Below are 15,886 nucleotides of genomic sequence, written 5' to 3' on the forward strand. Positions count from 1 at the left end.
TTTGTTAGCACAAAGTGTTAAATAAAGAATATATCATTCTTGAACTGCTATATAAGAATAGCATGTAACCTATTAAATTGTTTAAAATTAAGTTTTCTTTGGCATTAAACACTAAAGTTTCTAGATCTAGTATATCACTGAATTTCAGAAATCTGCAGCCAAGCACTAAGCAACATCTCAAAAAATTGTAGTAAAAATAAATGCAAAATATCTTGTTGTGCATGTACCTGGCAATGAAATTTGACAGGCCGAGTTTTAAAATTAATTTCACGCGTATAAGAAGAACTATGTTAATTTGTCTTGCAGCAATAATTATTATGTTAGAAAACAATAATACTGGTTTTGAAACAACAAATATTGGCATTGCAAGCTTCCAGCTATGGCGTGAAAGGGTTATTTTTATTTTAGCAAAATGGAGACGTATGAATGGCTATGTTAACACACACAACTACCCAATGAATAACTCACACACATATGAACTTTTTTGGTTGCCATTCATATACGTTTTTCCACTTCTAGTCATTATGCTAAAATTTTATGGCAACCTGCATCGGCATATAATTATAGCCCTTAGTCAAACCAACTTCCACATATATCAAAGCAGTTTGCGACGTGTTTATAAGTCCATCACTTTTGTTCGTGGTAATTGTAAAACTAAGGTAATCAGCTTGAGACCGCCTCTTGTAGACTTTTTGTAGACTTGTGAAATTATTTTCCCACAAATACCAAGTAAAAAACTTGTCATCAAAAATTAGCTATTGTCGGGAATCATGTCTTTAAAACATATTAATGCATGCTCAGCTCTCATGAATGAAGATTCTCAACTAACAATTTTAGCTAACCAATTTTTTTTAAAACCAAGTGTAAAAAAAATTCTGGTTCCCTTCACTTTCCACAAAAATAAGTACACTGCATGTATCATCAATACAAACATATATTTGAGCAATGTAGATGCATATACATTAAGTTAATTTTTGTGCATAAAAATAACAAAATGAAGAGAGAAACTACCGCTATCTTTGCTAGGATCTTCTTTTCGAATTCTTCTAATAGGTTATTGGCGAGATGAGCTTCGCCCTCTTTTGCTAGCTGGGCTAGTTGGTCTTTTGTTAATGACCTTGGTATACCGAGCTGGCTCATTGATCACTGAGTCTCCTGTAGTCATAATTAGACACCATCTGGTTGTGATGTCGATTGTAAAGCTGACTCGGCGGCCGGCCTTGATCTCGATGCTCTGCTGTTACACAGACAATTTTAATGTGATTATATAGCCTCAATGTCATTTTAATCTATAGTTTGTGTAGATTGCAGTTATTTCTGTCCTTTTTCACAACTTGAAGCGTTGATAAAAGCAGGTATTTTGTCAACAGTACACAAAGACATTATCAAAACAAAAATCCGTAATTTTATGTGTGGTGGTTTCTGAACTAAAATATTTTTGGTTTTTGTTTAACTTGAATCAAATGTTTCAAACTCTACATTTTTATGTATATTTTAGGCAGTAAGCTTTTCTAAACTTTCTCAAAGCACAGTACTTCGTGTCAAATTCCGTGGAACCCTTCGAGGAGGCTTTGGAGGATTGAACAGTTATGGAATGTGGGAACTCAAGTTTAATGGAAGTTCCTGCAGCAGCCCTGGAAAAATTGAAAGTGTTCATTTCAATAGTGAGGCCGATGTCAGTCATCACAGAGCATCTGGAAGTATGTCATTTAGCAGAATTTTACTCAGAAAGGGCAAATTGCGTTTGTATATTTGTTCTTAATCGGAACTTGTTCAACTTATCTATCATCACCTCACTAGATCTCAGACAGACTGCATACAAATACGCTTACTTGGTATCAAAACCCAAAAGATCTGTTTGTAAACCACAGTATCTTGGTAATATTAAATTCTTTCATTAGTATATCTGTACAGCATTCACTTTCAGTTTGGTTTGTTAGCTCATTGACCAAATAGACCAAATATTTGCTTTGAGATAACAATAAAACATTTTCTCAATTTTTCTAACCTATATGAGAAGCAACTCAGCATTGACAAAACAGCCAAACACGCTTTCACAAGTGACCATCAGACAAATAAGCAATTAAGACTTATTACAAAAATACAATCAAAATAGAAATGTAGCTAAGACCTCTTACTATTGACTAACAACTATTAAACAACTAGTTCGATGCACGGGTAATAAAATAACATTTGTACAAAGATTTTACTTTAAATTGACATATTCAACATCAACCTTTACTATTCTAACTTTTGATTCAAATTTTTTGTTTGTTTCTGTGTGCTGTGCTATTTATGTTTACTGTGTTTATTTCTGTGTAATTCACACCATACCGGCTGCAGTGCCTATTAAAGATTTATATTCATCGCAATAGTCTGGTTGGCTATATGAGTTTCAATATTTTTTCCCCTTATAAGCATGTATTTTTTTAGTAAAGCTGTAAAGCTTCACTTTTTATTTTCTGTTATGGTTTTTTGCATAAAACTAGCTGCGATTTTCAATGCAAAACCATGAAAGACCGGCATGTATTCCAAGAAAGTGGCCAATTTATTTCATGGTGTAGCAAGTTGGACAGTGTAGTGTAATAGATAAAATAGATGTCTGCAGAGCTGGCCGTTGGGAATTCAAATCCAGTTTGCAGTGAAATTATCATTTTTTTTAAACTTTACCAGCTATAGCTGAAGGAACAGACAGACATACAGACCAACATATAGATTTATATATATATATATAGACACACTAAATGAATGCCCGACGTTACCCTTGTAATAAAAGTATTTGCACAGAATATTTTTGTTGTTCAACACATAACAACAGCTAGCATATTGAATTTCAAACTTCATATCATGAAAAAAGTGTTTTGTGCAGCTAGAACAAATTATGAAAAAAAAATAAAGCAACTGTAAAAGTTTTTAAACTTTGTCAAAAATTTTCACTTTTAAACTTCATATTATAAAAAAAATGTTTTTGCAGGTCAAATAAACTAAGAAACAAAATAAACAACTATAAAACCACCTAAATGTGAATGTGAAATAATTAGTAAGTAATAGCTAAATTAAGTCTGCTCTTCTACGATTGAAGTAATGTAAAAGATAAGTATGTAATAGAACAACTAATACAAACTGATAAATCGAAATATAAATCCAGAATACGTTCAATCATTAATAACAATTCGTGCATCAAAGTGTGTGTATAATAAAGGTGACTGTTCCAGCAGAAGATATCTAGCAAAGCATTGAATACGACTTTACTGACACCTCTCAATACTGGTACAAATTTAAAAATGAGATTCTGGACTGTTTTTGTCTGGTATTGTACTTTGTCTAACCAAACGGAGAGTGAATGTAGAGGCTATTCTTATTTGATATACTACAACTGTCCGCCTGAAAAGTCTTAGCATTAAGGGATTTAGCTATCGGTCGGGACGAAAAATCGGAAATAGAAGTCTAAAGCACATCTTTAAGTAAAATGGTATATTGAAAAGTTACAAATTAAAATAAATGGAAATAGTAGCAAACAAACAAATGTTTAAGCAGTTTAAAAAATTACAAATACAAAAAAGTTAATATTACTTAACAATCAACAGTGCACATTTGACGCGCACTTTTTGCACCACATGCGTGCGCGTATGGTATACGTTATATGATAAATGTGATATATTTGTTAGCACTGTATAAGTGAGCGGTTGAGGGCATGTTGTAGAAATTTGTGCTTGCAATCACGGCAAGTTCAACCTCAGCACATAGCAAGCTTTTAATTCAAAGATTTTAATGGCTGTAGCTAGACAGACATTCTTACATTCGTAAAGTGGTAATTAATATTTATAGATAGTAACTTTTAAAAGTAAGATGTGATAGCTAAAAAACAGTTAAAGTTAGTCATAAGTATGAGTGAGGCAAGGTAAGACAGGAAAGAGTCTCAGATGGAAAGGTTAACTAGATTAACTTTAAAGTTAAGCCTGGATGATCGAAAACATATAATGTGATAATAGGTAATACTTTGGTTTCACACTCATTTTAGCCCCATGAAGGAATGCTAACCTCACAATTATGGGTTTGGTGTAAAGTATTGTGCAATTCAGACACTCAATTTAAGTTTTATGCGAGATAATGTACAATGTATTTGTGAAATGTAAACTGTTCGTATAGCAATCACATTTAAAAGACTCATTCTTTAAAGCTAAAAGCGCTTCTCTCGAAATAAAAATTGTGATGTCAAAACTTGAACATTGCAAAGCACACCTCGGTGACTTACACTCAACTTAAATGAAATACAACATTAGCCAAAATATATTTTAGCTTTTAGACACAAATGGCACGGCCGCAGTTCACAGATCGATGTATCATAACAAATGTATCGAGAATAAACTTGAACGACAGACACATGAGGAGATTGTTTGTTTTAGATGTACGATAGCTTATAACAATGCATGTCAGCAATGAATATTAATATAAATAAATCTGTAAACATCGCATGGTTTGTGAAAATAAGTGACTTTCTTGTAAATGTTGCCACAATGCTCTTATAAAGAGATCATGGCTGTCATATAAATGTCTAGCGACCACAATTGCTAGGACTAACATCTTCAGGTCAGCGCCTATTAATCATTCAAAGTATATCATTCTTCTTTGAGATATGTTAATATCCTACAGTACACGGAATTTGTGAAGGGTTAAACATGGGTGAAGTGGAAATAACTCTCACTGCCAGCCTCTTCAATTCAGCAGTATTTCAAGTCGGCTATTTAACTGGGGCTTCTCGGCTCTATGTTGAAGAGTTTGATGAAGCAGGTAAAACCTACTGTACTTTATAAAATAAATAATAGGGGGTAAATATATATATATATATATAAATTATTCATATATATATATATATATATATATCGGAGACTAACACTCAAAGGGTTTATATACATATATATATATACAAAATAATTGTATTTATGGTCACATTGTCTATAAAAGTGCTCCAAGTTTCCTGAGCTGATCTAAAATAAATATAAAAGTGTGAAAGTTTGATAAAACTGTATGACTTAGAGTTTTGTGCTGGTGGTAAAATAACATGCACTCGTCGGACACTGGTGATAATTAATGCCTGTTGGTTCTTATATACTATTATAACCAAATAATCCAAAGTAAGCTAAACAGTTAAAGTCATTATAAATAATTATGAAGGTTGACATTTAGAAAGCATTAATTTACTTAAATGGCAGCAAGATGAGATAAGACATTGTTTGTTGTTAAGACTAGCCATATCTGGTTTGCATAGGGTGTAATACTTCTCAACGATACAAAGGTTGCACACATATTTCTCATTATAGTTTGCAGTGGCCTTCGTGATTATTCGCCAGTCGATGTTGTATTCGATGTTGTTGTCTTTAAGCTGCCAAACATATTTGCTGAGTTCGGTTGCCAGCCTTTTACTTTGGTGCCGAAAAGATGTGGTATGATTGCTATACCTGGTTTTGAACATGGTCGAGGTTAGGCCGATGTAAATTTTGGTCAAATTGTTGGATCTGATAATGGCCTGATAGATAATATTACAAGCCATGCAGTCACCGCTCAATGGGCAATCGGCTTTGGTTCTACTGTTGCACGATTTTTTTGGGGTTGTGTTTTCAGTTGGTGTTTGTTGTTTGTTTAGTAGTTGCTGTTGTGGCTGTTTATGATAGAAGCAACGTTCGGCATGCAGCTGTAGCTCAGTTTGATGGTATTTTGGTTGAATATTTCCTTTAAAACAAATTGATCGTTAAATTCTCTGTCTAAAATTCTAAAAAATATTTTTTCCGATGTTAATGGTCAGATTACTGCTGTACAGGGGATTAAACCAGGTGATGTTTCGGCGTCGAGTGGTTGTGTTCTGCTTTGGTATTCAAGGTTGAAATGTCAATATGTGTTTATGTTGACTTTCTTTAAGGGCTGTTGTATGTCAAATTGCCACTGTATGTCCACCACCTGTCTAACCATCCCCACAGATCCTGCAAAATATACCTATATCAATCAATCAAAGGCTGTCCAACATCTCTTCCGACCAATCAGCATTCAAAGAAGCAACCCCAATGTATCAAGCGGCCCTGAAAGAAAGATTCTTCAATCTGCTTTAAAGAAAATATTCAACCACAATACCATCAAACTGAGCTACAGCTGCATGCCGAACGTTGCTTCCATCATAAACAGCCACAACAACAAACGACTAAATAAACAACAAACACCAACTGAAAACACAACCCCAAAAAAAATGTGCAACAGTAGAACCAAAGCCGATTGCCCATTGAGCGGTGACTGCATGGCTAGTAATATTATCTATCAGGCCATTATCAGATCCAACAATTCGACCAAAATTTACATCGGCCTAACCTCGACCATGTTCAAAACCAGGTGTAGCAATCATACCACATCTTTTCGGCACTAAAGTAAAAGGCTGGCAACCGAACTCAGCAAATATGTTTGGCAGCTTAAAGACAACAACATCAAATACAACATCGACTGGCGAATAATCACGAAGGCCACTGCAAACTATACTGAGAAATATGTGTGCAACATTTGTATCGTTGAGAAGTATTACATCCTATGCAAACCAGAAATGGCTCGTCTTAACAACAAACGAGGTCTTATCTCATCTTGCCGCCATTTATGTAAATTAATGCTTTCTAAATGTCAACCTTCATAATTATCTATAATGATTCTAACTGTTTAGCTTACCTTGGATTATTTGGTTATAATAATATATAAGAACCAACAGGCATTAATTATTACCAGTGTCCGACAAATGAATGTTATTTTACCTCCAGCACAAAACTCTAAGTCATACACTTTTATCAAACTTTCACACTTTTTATATCTATTTTAGGCGAGTGAAACAGTATAATTTAACTGCTATGTTAATACTGTATCTGAAGATTGGTTTTACAAGAAACTTTGAGTAATACAGTTTTATCAAACTTTCACACTTTTTATATCTATTTTATATATATATATATATATAAATTATTTTTATATAAATTATATATATAAATTATATATATACCTCAACCATTCTACATAGCCATAGTAAACTTATTTATTGCAGATGCTGCCTGTCCAAATCTCTCTTCATTCAATATTAAAGAAAAAGTATTTTCTTTGACATCCCGTGAGCTTAGCAGCTCTGTGCCATTTTGGGTAAGTCTGCACTTAACGCTTACTGTAAAATCTGTATTTAGGTGAATTCTTGGACTTTCTTTAAAAATTGATTTAAAACAAGAAAACAAAAAATGAATCAAATGCAAATTAAGCTGTTGTATGTCAGCATCAATGAACCTTTGCACAAAAACCTTTTCTTATATTGAATACATTTCATAGTTGTTTTCTCCTACACTGCAGCATTTCCTTTAGAACATTTTTAGAGGATGGAAGGCAACATCATTTGTTTGATGCTATAAGACTTGTGAAGGTTTTTGTGAGAGTTACAGAGATAGGTGAGATGCTTTAATAAAAAAGCCACAAACAGGAGTTTTAAATATCAAGAACACGGCAGGTTAATCATAAAACTTCTAAATTAATAGAAAGAGAATAGCTTGTTATTTTGAAAAATCTTAACTGAAGTATACATAAGTCAATGCTACTGTCATTTACTTAAATCTTTAAATTTTAACTACAGTGTAGTTAAACTTAGACGATTTTGGTTGTTTATATTGACCTTTCATTGAGTACGAGCACGCACAACTCTTCTACATACCTGTTTCTTCATCATTTTATTAATTGCCAAATTCAGCAGAGTTCGGATCAACTTCTAAAACATAAAAAGCATTTATATGTGCATTAAACATGTAAGACTTATTAGTGCATGGGCTGAGCCAAATCTAGGGTAAATTATTCATGATGAGCTTGTAGTAAGAAAAAACTATGTTTATTTACATATCGACTTGCAGAACACTACTTACACAAAGATGGAAAACAGCACATCACTAAAGATTAACGTAGATTTTGTTATAAGAATGTCTGCAACAACGAACGAGTGTGCAATGTGGTCTATCCTGGTAAGTTGATAGCCTATAAATCAGATTAAAGCAAGTATGAAATGTTATTAATAATATTTGGTAATAAAGAAACCTTAGCATATCAAAAAGAAAAGTATACACATTGTACAAAAAGGGTAATCATTAGGCAACTTTGATGACAATCTACAAACTTTATCTTTACATCTTGTATTAAAATGTTAGAGTCATTTGTTAGTTACCAAGTGATAAGAAACATAAAACGTTAATTAACCAGTCTAGAGTCGTAGGCTGGTCACGGCTATAAAATATTCTTACTAAAGATTCACTGATATTTACTAGTGTCTTCAGTTTATTTGATCACCAACAATATTCCATATTTTTAGTTAAAATTGTAGGTTGTTAGGATTAGAAACTTAAGTAGAAGCTATTGAGGATATTCATTGTTGTTTTACAGATTGATGGAAATTATTGCCAGCCTGAACTTTTTGGAAAGGTTTTAGGTTACTTTAATGGAGCTAGCAACATACACAATGAGCACAGATCAGTTGAAGGTCAGTAGTGAGACTGTTAGCGATGCAAAATCTTACACGGCATATCTCTAACATAAAATATATTTATGGCCTTTTATTCTCATGCTCAATTTGTTGATAGAATTTTTATGTCCTAGTATTATTGCACCTCTGACTCTAAAAGTCTGACATATTGTAAGTCAAAGCACCTTGGATTGAAAAAAATGTTTGAATGTTAAAATCTTAATATCTTATAAAGGCACATGGGTTGCTACTATAAAAATTAATGTTTATTATCCACCTTGTTAATTTTTTCATGTAGATTTACTTAATCATTACTGGTATATTGTTTTTACTCTGAGATAGGGCAGCCTTTAGAATACAGCCTCCTTTTTTGGCCAACATCATAAAGTACAAAATGAGTTTAAGACTACTTTAGGATTTAGAATGTTGAACTACATAATGGCGTAAATAAGAGTAGTAGTGGAGTTATATTTATTTCAACAGCATTACTTGCTATCAATTTTAATACAGTCAAATTTTGATTATATTTAAATTTAAATAAGTCACAGAAAGTTAAGTGTAATATATCCCAGTAACTAAAATATAGCTGAGTAACTCAAACATTTGCATCAAATTTAAACTTTTTGTGATTAGCAGATTATTTTCATTGTAAAATTCACTTGAATTAGCCTAGTGAGTTCTTACAACATTTAATCTGACTCACAATTTCAAACTATGAAATACCAATATTTTACCACAGCAATTGTGATCTATCAAAATGTGATTGCTCTGTTACGTGAATGATTTCTAAAATCGCAAATCTTTCTTTAAGAGCAGTTAAATGAAATTTTATAAAGAATTAAAATCATTAAAACCATTTGGAGCACATTAAAGAGTGAAATTTCTTTTCTAAATTTGTTTCTAAGCAAATTTGTATAAACTTAATATGATAGCTTCTAAATGTGCTACTTTGTGATGTTCATTGGTAAAATAAAGAAGTTTACGTAGTTTAGCTAAAAATTTGTAAGTGATTTTAATTTACTTATACTGCTAAAAGAAAGTCAGGCAAGTTAAGCTAAAAATCATGTATTCAATTCTAATTCACTATTCTTATTCAACTATAAAATATTCTACATATTCTACAAAATATACATCTTTTTTTGTAACCGACAATGACTGTCTCAACCTGCTCTGCGGCTGGACAGGCAAAAACATAAAGCGCTTCAAATTGCGACCGTATGATATAATGAGCTACAACTGATATATTTCTAAAAACACTGTATATTGGAGGCAAGGAAAACATTAACAAAAAAAGACTTGTTTTTTAGTGTACACACTACAGAACTATGATAATATTTCTCTTTGAACATGTCTAAGTCAACATCAAACTTATTTTGCCACAAACACAAGATGTACGTATCTAGGTTAGGATAGGGTGGTGGCAAAACAAGTTTTATGTTGGTTACATCAGTCTCAACAACATCTGGAATTTTAGACCAAATGAGTTTTGCACTTAATTTTCTGGAAATAATTATTGCAGTTGTATCTTTCTACAGAGTTCTCACCATTTTGTCAACATAACACCTGTTGGTATTTGCTTGCAAACTCCACAGGAACAAAAACTCCTGTTATGGAAACTTTGTCAATGCAATTTTTTTTCATTTTCAAACCAGCATGAAAAAAGAATCATCAACGAGCAGAAGATTTTTATCTGATGATTCACTCACAGAACTTTATACTTTGTGTCTTGCTTTTGTAATTGTTTGCGCATTTTTATGCTGAGCTAAACTCAACTCGTGAATCATATTTTTCTCATTGAATCATCATTTTCTTCCACTTCTTTTTGCATAGCTTAGCCTTAGAAAGAATCAAACATTCTCAGGAATGACACCACTAATAGCTGTAACATCATGGTCTATAGAGAGCATTGTAGTTGAAATTGCACTTTTACTCACAATTGTTATCACTTCAACTTGTTGTATTGGAGCAGGCCTAACAGTGTTAGAAGCTGGAATGAAAACAGCAATAATAAAAATGTCAGTGTCAAAAGGAAAAGTACCAGTGGCCCAAATTCAGAGATAACATTGTCTGACGTATCTGATCGACATAGAGCTTCATTAGCAGATTGTGCGACTATTTAGTAAAGACTTATTGTCTTTCCAAGACTGTCTAGCATTAATCCATTGCAAGCAGACAAGTAATACCTAGCAAATAATAAACAATTATTCCAGGCCGATATTTTATCATACACAAGTGGAGTAATTAAACACACATCATCAATGACTAATGCTTAATTACTTCACCAACAATCCGTACACTGACACATCTAAAGTTTGAACTCTGTTTGTCACATTTGGTGAGAAGGTTAACAAAAGGAATTTGTTTTTTTTTGTCAATTCAAGTGTTTGCAGATGATTAGGATGGTTCAATAAAATTACCAATCTTGGAGTCCAAGGCTTTCATGTAGAGCATTAATCATACAAGACTCAAATTTACAATCGGTTTTGTGTGGCCTAAAAATTTCAGGTGGCATAGACTTTCCATCACTATTGGCACTGCAAACAAGAGTGGCTTAAGTTGGCCTCATTCAAGAAGTGACCTGCCTACAGTGTTTTTATTTCTGGAATGCTACAACTTCAGATAGTACATAGACTGTAGGCAAGGCATTCTCATTTATATTGTTAGTTCTATTAGTTGGGAGATTGTTCTTCTCGTGAATTTGCTCTAAATTTGCAAAGATCTTGCTAAAAATATATTTAATAAAGACATCAGACCTAGGCAGGCTTGTTACCTCTGAATCTTTTGTGACAAGTCACTTTTTGTCTAAATTGAACTTGGAGCCCATTTTTTCCTACTGCGTTATTATCAGCTCATGATTGTGGAGTTGTGTTGCCATTAACTGATATAAAGGAAAAAGCCACTTGTTGAATCTTTTTCCATAGTCAACCCTTAGTTTATGCGAGCAGATGTAACCAAACACTTGCAAAGCTTTTGCTACTTAGATAAATATTTGGGATGATATCTGATATCCTACACGTTTTTGAAATCTAGACAGCACCGACTTATCTGCAGTACATACATTTTTTGCTGCTGTTCTTAAACTAAAGTTGTTGAATGTCATTTACCGCATGGTATACTTTTTGTAGCATTCAATTTTTCACTACTAGTGTTTTTTTCATAGGTTGATATCATATTTTTGCTATTAACACAGAAATAAAAGCTGATTACAGTATTAGTTAAATAGCTTGTAGCATAATCTTACCTAGTGAATAAAGACAATACTAGTTTTAGCGAACATATCAAAAGACTTGTTGAAACAGCATCTCTATTTACTCCACTATTGCTGTCTCAACTCTCAAGTGTCTCTCAAACCATATATCGACAAGTAAATCATGTTTCAAAAAACCATTTATAGAGTTAATTTTGTAGCTTTAGTAGCACATAGTGAGCACCTACAACTAAAACGCGTTTAAATTTAAAAGTTAAATTTTTGTTAGTTTCTTAGAAAACACAACGAATCTGATGATAGCAAAAATTAATAAAGCAGGTAAAAGGTAAACGAGTTATATTACCATTTTACATGAGCCTCTAACCTGTATGGCCGGCACTATTACGAAGTGCCCTATCTCAAGTAGGAAAGACAACTCATCAGTACAAAGTAAATTGAAAATAATGTGACTGTCTCAATGCGCCTTGCCCTCACCTATATAATGTTTTGATCAAAATATCTCCTCCAAGTAGTTATGACAACTTTTAGTTTTGTGAAATGCAAACCTACCATAGTATTATCAAATTCTGTTAGGTAAATTTTGCATCTCGTTTGGCTGAGAGTTATAAACCGAGTTTAGATACTCAAGTAAATGACGATGCATTTTAAATATGCCGATTTCCTTGCAGCTTAATTAAAGTGGATGTAAAATTTTGGTTTTGAGCTTTTACATAAAACTTGGGCACTAGAATTACATTAAATTTTAAATAACTTGAGTTTTGTTTCAGCTCAATAAACAAATTTGAATTCTCATTATGTCGCTTGGTAACAAATTTAGTTTTTCTTGCCTAATTTAATTTGCCATATTTTCTGTTGACTGCCAAACTGTATGCAACCACCCTGATTATACAAAACTAAATATTGTCATATTATATAGTATATTGCATAATTGTATACATATTATATTGCAAATGAAGACTGTGCCATAAATAGTGACTTTCAGCAACAACAAAAATTAGTATGGATAGGAACTTAAATCACTTGAGAAATGACGAGCTTAGAGTAGAAAAAAATTGCTCATATATAGGCTATCTCCTAATTCAAAGTCTAATATTATACCAGGTGCAGTTCTTTATTACAGAATACCATAGCAGACATATTACTGTTTCAAGCTCAAAAATGAAAAAAAGTTGTGTTCATGCTATGAAATAACGTGCAGGTACATACCTGGTTACAACACTGTGTAATAAGAGCCATTGTGAGTCGCTGTATAACTTATTTGCCAATAGCACCAAGAAGCCAATAAAGTTGTGAATCCTATACGGTTAATCTGATAGCTTTAGCACCATTGCAATAGCATCATTTACCTTGACTCCTAGTAGCCTCTCACTACTGCCGCAGACATTGTTAGGCTACATAAGACTTCAAAACACTATTGCCCACTACATTCAGCACGCTGAAAATTTTCGCAAACAAATTTGGTGTTAGAAACTTTGCCTAAATAAAATTATTTTGACAGCACTCTGCTCTTTGCAGAACCTTTTTTTAATTTGGGTCAAAAGTTCAGTTAACCTAAATTGGTAATTGCCTTATTATAAGGAATCATGAGTAAATATTTAGGCATTCATTGGCATTTTGCAATTGGTCATTGTAAATTTATGTAGCTATGGTGACAGGAGAAATTTTCGGTTTACCGGGAAAGTAAATTTCTGTCAGAAACCTTTATAACCTGTTTTTCTATTGAAGCAAAGCTGCAATTAAATAACTATGGCTGTATTGTTAACACTTATTTTAATGTTTTTAATGCGTATTAACATTCTTTAATAATGCTAGCATTATTAAGGAATATTAATACACTTGTTAACATTAAAAAGAAATGAATACACAATGGCTCAAAAAATAAAGCAAAAAATTTGAATTTTATCGAATATATTATAGGCTGTTTTGACTTAAACTTTGATTGTGTGTTAATAATCCCAGTAAAACCTGACAAGGCTTGACAGCCAATCGGGTTCTGAAATAGATTGTGGCAGCAAATAGACTCTTCATATCAGCCACACCAGTAATTCAAGTACCGCTAATAGTAATGTTAGTGAATGAAGTCATCATATGAGCGGTTGAGTAGAGGTATTGAAGCAAATGACTGCAATTATAGTACTGATAGACAACCAGATGGGTCTATATATATTATGTCAGTCAGTTATAGTAATGTAGTAATTGCTGAGATAAGTTATGGGGTAGATTTAATATACTATACTAGAAATTCCACTGTCATACAGCTCACGACCAAAGTGATGTCGGAAAAAGGAAAGGGTACTGATGGTTGAAAAATGCAATACTAGCAGTCAAATGGCACTACAGTGCAATAGGATAACTGCAATGGTTGCTGTAATGTACTGGGTGTTATTATCTACAACAAACAGCAATAATGAAAGAAAAAGATTATTTGTTTATTTTTCTCCCCGCAGTATAAAAAATGCAATATTAGAAGTAAAATGCTCTGATATTATTAGAATAACCAATATTATTAATATAGTAATACATTACAGTGCACCCTCGAGATACGATTACCCTGATATACGATTTTTTCACCTTACGAAGTCAAACATTGTGATATCTTCACCTCGCTATACGAATTTTATTTCACCATACGAATTTGAGAAAAGTTTCGCCCCAGTTAAAATTTGGCCGTCAGTGTGCTCATAACACACGTCGAAATAAAAAAGACACCGAAATATAGTTTGCCGAAAACATTCTTAGAACGTTCAGAAGAGACACGATGATTGACTTCTCTCATGTCCGCGTAGAAAATTTCGTGTAAAATACACAAGCGAGAGCAAATATTCATTTGTAGCGTTATTATAGCTTTTACTATAAACTTTTAAGTCAGCATGCGTATATAACTACAACTATCTACATTTAATTCATTTTCTATGGAATCTGAGACCGATACAAACGTTACAAAATAAAGGAAAAATGATTTCTATATCAACAAAGTTGGATGTCGTAAATAAGAAGAACGGACCCGTATTATTAACATTGTCAAGGAATATGATCGCAACCAATCAGCATTTGCAATTATCATTAAAACAAGAACTCAATTAAAGCAAACACAAGAAAGAGCTTCCGACTGAAGATTTGAATGAGCTAGGTGTGAGCTAGTAGTCACGTAGTGCCCGACGATAGCTCGGAAGGGTTCGTGGGCATGCGCCACCGGACGAGCAAAAACGGCCATGTTGTCATTGGGAATCCAAGCTCCGTTCGCGTAGCTTGTGATTCTGTGCTTGTAGTGTGTTGAAAGAATTATTAAGAGTCTTTCTGAGTTTTGGTGACTCATGAGTAACTCTACTGGTGTAGTCTGGCACTACGGTGTTTTCTGGTAAAATGTGCAGGTGGAGTAAGGGTGACATAAGGGAAGGTTTTGGAGTGTCACGGCTGGCAGTCTGGTACTGCATAATTTTTGTTTAGTAGCTTACAAGCTATTTCAGCTTATATATTTTATTTATTTTGCCTTGTTGTTAGGTGGTGCCACTCAACTTGGCTGAGGTGAGCACGAGCGGGCTATGAGCAAGCCCGGGAGCAGCCAAAAGGCTGAGCCACCTACTGATGGCGGAGGTGATCAGCCACCCAAGGGCGCCGCAAGCGCTGTAACAGTGCCGCTGGTTCTAGATGCCGCTTTTTAAGCGAATCTGATGAACCAAGCATGAGGGCCTATTTTAGAAAGGCCAGCCAGCAGATGCAGCAATTTGCCGGTGATGGTGCAGTTGAGGTAACCGCATGGCTCTCGCAGTACGAGCGACTGTGTGAGTTGGAGCACATTGCTCCGTGCACGCTGATTGCATACATGCTCGATGGCACTGCCGCCAGAGTGCATGGACGCATGAGGGTGGGCGAGGCATCCCAGTGGGATGTCGTAAAGGCAGTGTTGACTGCCGAGTACGCCATGCCTCAACAGGAGGCATGGCGTCGCTTTGTCAGCTGTCGACTCGAATCCGGGGAGACAGTTGATGCGTACCTGGACCGCTTGGAGCAGCTCGGCGATAGACTGAGGTGGCGCTGGAGGACGTGGTGTTTAGGACCAAGTTCTATGAAGGGCTGCCCGAGTCAGTCTACGGGTGGGCAGTTACGCACGATCAGGCGTATACTGCTGATTTTGGTTCGGTGCTGAACCGAGTGAGGGGAAAGTT

This window comes from Watersipora subatra, chromosome 2 (genome assembly GCF_963576615.1).
Source record: "Watersipora subatra chromosome 2, tzWatSuba1.1, whole genome shotgun sequence".
In the NCBI taxonomy this organism is placed as follows: domain Eukaryota; kingdom Metazoa; phylum Bryozoa; class Gymnolaemata; order Cheilostomatida; family Watersiporidae; genus Watersipora; species Watersipora subatra.